At 32.5% G+C, this 6,000-nt stretch overlaps 1 protein-coding gene across 1 annotated transcript in view; it reads left to right on the top strand.

The window, feature by feature from the left end:
• The first annotated feature begins 2,302 nt into the window (after positions 1 to 2,302).
• The window catches only part of LOC107191214, a 44,240-nt gene continuing 40,542 nt past the window's right edge, over positions 2,303 to 6,000 (top strand). The window contains 1 exon segment of the mRNA XM_015580197.1: positions 2,303 to 2,313. The gene's annotated coding sequence lies outside the window, so the exon portion shown is untranslated.

The raw sequence follows: 6,000 nt of genomic DNA, 5'->3' as shown, positions 1-6,000 counted from the left end.
ATAGCTGGACTTCACTCGTTATACATTTCTATTTATATTCTTATACTTTTCATTTTCATATTTTAACTTTTCTTTCTGTATTCTTTCCTTTCTTTCTACCTTTTTTCTGTAGCAACTTTATATATTTGGATATCAACGTTGATATATTTTGATATGAAAATATATCTAATATTTAACCGAGTATTGCTGTATTACAAATTAATAAGGATTTACACATTAAATATACACTACGTTTTTCTACTTACTCGAAGATATATTCACGAGTTTTAATTGGTCCTTATATTTTTCTAAGAAATCACTCTGTTCTCCTTTTAATTTCCAACCATGGCTTTAATTAATTATTACACAGATGCCATTGTAATCGTGAAAATATTGAAATGTCAATGTTGCATGACTCCAAAAAATATCGATGAAAACGCGTTGAAAGTTGAAAGATTTTACTCAGAACGACTGCAAAAGTAGAACGCTTTACTTAACATCCTTTATCGACCCACAATTTCATACGCGCACTTTGCGTCGCATGTTAATTACAGGTTCGTTACCTTACGCCTATACTTAACGGCTATACTTAACTACACACACAGTGTTGCCATTTAACCAAGGGGAAGTATTTTGCTCACAGAGATGTGAATCTGAATTTTTTAAAGCTCGAAAAGGAAAAAAGTACTCATTTCATTCGAGTTACTTCTTTTGTTATAATTTTCTATTTAGTAATTCAATATACCTAATTCGTTCGCTTCGTTTAATTGAAAACTTCTTCTATCCACACACTTATATTTCATATAGAAACGACATCTGACAAATTAGATCTACCAATAGGTAATCCACTCCAAAATAGCATATAACGTCCAATGACGCCTAGAAGACGGCTTAAAGGCGCCTTAGACCTAAAATAACCGTAAAATGGACGTCTTCAAGGCGTCGTGTGCTATCTGGGCTATTTCTTTTTAAAAATACAATTTAAATTTAAAAGATTTTTCTAACCTTCTCATCTTTCAAAATGGTGGCAAATATTCTAGAATGAGGATAAATATCACTGAAATAGCAGGTTTCTGATTTCATCGACCATAAGTACCTACCTATTGAATATGACAAACCATAGTGGATTATATTATTGATACACCTAGTACATTATTTTTAAGATTACAATGTTTATAATGTGCTTCTTCAAAAGAAGACTATGAACCATATACATTATAGTAAACATATAAACTATAATATTTTACTATAATTTGAATGAATAATGAATTTTTCATTATAATTTTCATTTTATACTATTCGTGCAATAATATCATAAGAAATATGTTCACTGGACTGCGGATTTTATGCTTGAATATGCAGAACATAATTTATTTAATAAACCCTTAATAAAGGAAGTAAAGTACTGCTCAATTTGTGTTTTCACAAATTTTCCCATAAATGTACGAATTTCCATAAAAACCCGACGTCTAATCATCTTTGTGCCAGAGAAGGCGTTTATAAATTCGACTCCCCGACGCCTTCGATCCAATTACAACGTATCATTCTTCGATACAAAGCTGACAATTCCGTGATCTGACAGCGAGGATAATAATAAAATATATTTCACAGATAACATTAACCGAATGGGAGCAATTCACCTTTAAAATATAAATTTTATATTCAGTCAACGTACTACTATCGACGCGTTTAATACTCTTTCACTGCTAATGTATAAATCTCGTGTATCACCAAAGTCTCCGCGTTCGCCATAAAACTGGACTCCGCGTGCCAAGAATGAAACGACAATTGGACTGCAATATGAAAACCACAAGCGTTATTATTGATCTGTACTACTTGAACGATCCAGTGCTCAATGTTTATTATTGTGACACACCGTTGCGGTGCGGGGCGAGGCGCAGGTCACAGTTTTCCAAGGCGAACAGAGTGAAACGGCTGTATAAAGAATTCTGCATACAATTCACAACGGAGGCGTCGGTTTCGAGGCGAGAGAGAGTCTGGCCTGCTCTGTAGTTTCTCCGAATCAGTTCAGAAATTATAATGACCGCGCGCGGCGACCACTTACGATTTCCGGGCGCGGATTTCACGGTGTACTTTCGAGTTAATCGAAGTTCTTTGGCATTAATGAGATCCTTCGGATGTCGATCGTGTCCTAGTTCTTTGTTCGAAATTATTTCGTGTATAAAAGTAACGTAATTTAAAAAGAAAAAAAAACGAAAGAATCATCATCAAGACCGAATAAAACATCAAATGCTTGTGATAGTTTCAGCGGTGCAAGTAGACCATGCAGGCCAGGTTCTCTCCCAGCCTCAGTCGCGTCCTGGCCATCAACAGGTCAGTAACAACGATAAATATTCAAATTTTTACGCGGAGTCCGATGGAAACACGGTAAAATGTATCTGTTTGTGCACGCTTTGAGTAGACTTGTTTTTCTGTGACGTGTTTAACACCTTACAGACTTTTTTTATTTGAAGCTATTTAGCGATACCGATGACGTATTTTATGTGGACGTTATCATTATTATATTCCTAGTAACACTTTTATTAGCTTCATTAATAGTTGGGTTAGACATAGAATACAATAAATAGAATATCCTTTTATTAAGTACATAATTACTCGAGCTGAAAGACATGAGATTTTGTGTTATAATATTAATTATTAGTTGTTTTATGCTTGTAAAGACTTTCTGAAGTAGAACATAGAATTAATCCTCTAATTAGTGTACAGTTTTAAATAAATGATAGTTATTTTAATTTTAAATAGATAGTTACTTAAGCTGAAAGACATGAGATTTATGTTATAATATTATTTATTAATTGTTTTATGCTTGTGATGATTTTCTAAAATAGAAAAAGAGTTAAACGTCTCATTAGAGTACAATTTTGAAGAAATTGTAATGATTTTAAATTTAAGTAGATAATAACATTATCAGATTTGTGGTCTTAGTCGTACAATTTCTTTTTGTATTAAAATATTAGTCAGTTACGAAAATATTCCTATTTAAACTGTTTTACTACAATATTTTGCATACGTGTCGTAATGACTAGAATCGCAATATTCTATAAGTTTTTACTTGATAATAAATATTTTATGCGTATATATTCTCGCTTAAATCCATTATGTATTCGCATATATTACTGAAGTAATTTTGTTAGGTGCCACAAAAGTTCAAATACTTGTTCATAATCGTGTTGAAAATCTGTACAAATAAATTCTCTATACGCGTAACACCAATGGAAATTCGCCACGAGTGATTACGACGCGTGAACGCAATTGTTTATTTAATCTGTGTCGTTGAAAGAGAAAGTTTGCAGACACGTTCGTGCCAGTTCTGATACGTTACGTGTGTCGTGGTTTTATCGGATATTCAATAGTAAGACGGCTCTTTAATTGTTTAGTTGGTTTAGCCTTTTGTCCCTAGAATGTTGTCATTTCACACAGAAACGTGTATTCAAACGAGAACTTCCGAAGAAAGAAAAGTTGTTCGGGCAACAAACGGTGACGGAAACTTCGAAAGTTTTTCTCTATATTACATCAAGTTAACGCCGTATGCATTGTCGAATAGTAAAAGCTTCGAACTGTTGTCAAATTTACTTTTGCAACAAACTGTGTTCCTAAAATTACTATAGTAGTATGTGATGTAATAAATTAAGTGTTATGAATAAATTAAACATAGGTATATTCAGAATAATATTGCGTACAGATGTTAGAGAGTTATATTTTTATTTTAATGTTTATCATAGAGTTATCTGTATCTAAGCAAGATATTAATATAAAAATAGATATCTTTATTTATGGGAAAAACACAGAAGGAGAAGGAAGCACTCGATCATTTTTAGACCTTGAGGAATATTTCTGGTTCCTGTAGTTATCATTTTCCTTGTTCTGAGAATTTGAATATTACGTGATACTATTTAGTAAATAGTATTTACACCGTATTTTACCATTTTCATCGTATTGTATATTCAATACTTACGTAGTTATACTCTAAGTGTAGATTGTAATTAATTTTATTTCGTATATACAAAGTACTTTCTCTTTCACATTGGGTATATAAGTAATTATGTTATTGATCATGTTATTCCGTTTGCTTGATTACTTTCTGCTAGTAGTAGTATTCGCTTGTAATTGGCTAATAAAATTATTATTTCTCACATATACTGTCCGCATTAGTAAAATTAAAGAAACAAATAGCATTAGTACACCCAGAATTGTTGAATAGTACAATTCAGCCATAAGTCCTTCTGATTATAAACAACTGTGTGGTTTACAACATTTATTGGGAAGGAAAAAATACAAAGATGTCGACAGCATAAGAAACTGAATTAAAAAAAAACACTTTAGATTTACAGTAACAGTGCAAAGGTTTTATCAGGCGTATGTAGAAACAGTTTGGCATAGAAGGTAAGTTGTATAATAGCATGACTTTGAAATGTCCTTCAACTCTAAATATTTTAAATTTATTTATAAAAAAATTACTCTAAAAATTTTGAATTCACTTATATAATTTTGAAAACACAATAACATGAAAGTTGAAATGAAAACATGTGCTACAAACATGATGACAAAAATGTGTATTCAATAAGATAAATTGACATTAAAAATTAGTAATGGAATATTACCGGTATCAATATTAAGAGCAATACTAGTAATACATCTCGTCAGCACCCAAAATAATTGCAGACAATGTAATTGCCTTATAAACACTTATAAGTACTATAAATTCGAAGATTTCTTTTACCATTAACTATTCGTTTGCGACATCGTGTTCACACAATTTTGTAATTTTACTTCCTCAATCCTTCGCCTTCTTTAATCCTTTACAAACGATGAACCTATAATGCGTTCTGCGGAAGGTTTCGGAGTAGTCTCTGTATTTATACATATACCTATACAGTGAGTCACAGAAGTATTCGTACCCTCGCAATTCTCGAATTCGAATGACTAATAATTCTTTAACACTAAATCTATTCTATAATGTTTACCAATAGGGATATGTAGCGCAATATCTAATCTTTTGAATGATGCGTCGTTTATTGAAAAATAACATATTAATATAAGTTTTATTAATATGAGATTCATAGTAATATAAGTGAAAACTCATAGTACTGTAGTATATACATTCATAGTAATATAAATGAAACTCACAAAAATATTCATACTCATACCAGCCGTATCCTTGTGGAATCAAAAATATTCGTACTCATACCAGCTGTATCCTTGTGGAATCAAAATATTTGTAAATATATGTCAATGTCCTGTGGCCCTTTAAATTGTACGAATTTCAATACTTTAAGGTTAACTTATCGATGATTTGCTGAGTTTCCATTCATGTACGTACATCACTATTTTGAATGAACGATACACTATTCGAAAGCTTAGTTATTGCACAATATATCCTTATTGATAAACGTATCAGAATGTATATTGTTAAAGAATATTAATCATACGAATTCAAGAATTGCGAGGGTACGAATACTCCTGTGACTCACAATATATTTAACATAAAAAAATAAACGTTGCTCATATATGGGTTCGACGAATCTCTAGTTTATGCTATCCTCCGAAGAAAAAATCATAAATGTCTTATAATGGACTGAATGAAGGCATTTCGACTATTACCACAGTACCAAACACGGTCCCGCAGAGCATTCAACCTTAACGAACTCCATCCGCGAAGGGTTAAGTAGATCAGCAAATATCAAAACACCTGCATACCCTCCTAGAATATAAAGCCCCATATTAAACACTAATCTAAGTAGGTATCAGTTTAAAATTCGTCACGATTTCACGACGGTATTCGACAATTCAAAGTCCAAAATAGGCGAACGAAGGTTCTTCTATATACCAACTGCCCCCCCCCCCCATAACGAAATCACCATTCTAATTACTTCTACAAGCCCCCACAAGCCACGTCCGCGTTTTTTATCCGCGTGTTCGTGGCTGCCTCCCCAAGCGACGTTTTTTTTCATTGCGTGCAAAATTAGCCTAACCTCAAATTAGCTTCCCGCCTACCCTCGA

The sequence above is a fragment of the Dufourea novaeangliae genome, unplaced genomic scaffold (genome assembly GCF_001272555.1).
Source record: "Dufourea novaeangliae isolate 0120121106 unplaced genomic scaffold, ASM127255v1 scaffold235, whole genome shotgun sequence".
Lineage (NCBI taxonomy): Eukaryota > Metazoa > Arthropoda > Insecta > Hymenoptera > Halictidae > Dufourea > Dufourea novaeangliae.
This window is presented reverse-complemented; position numbering and strand designations above follow the sequence as displayed.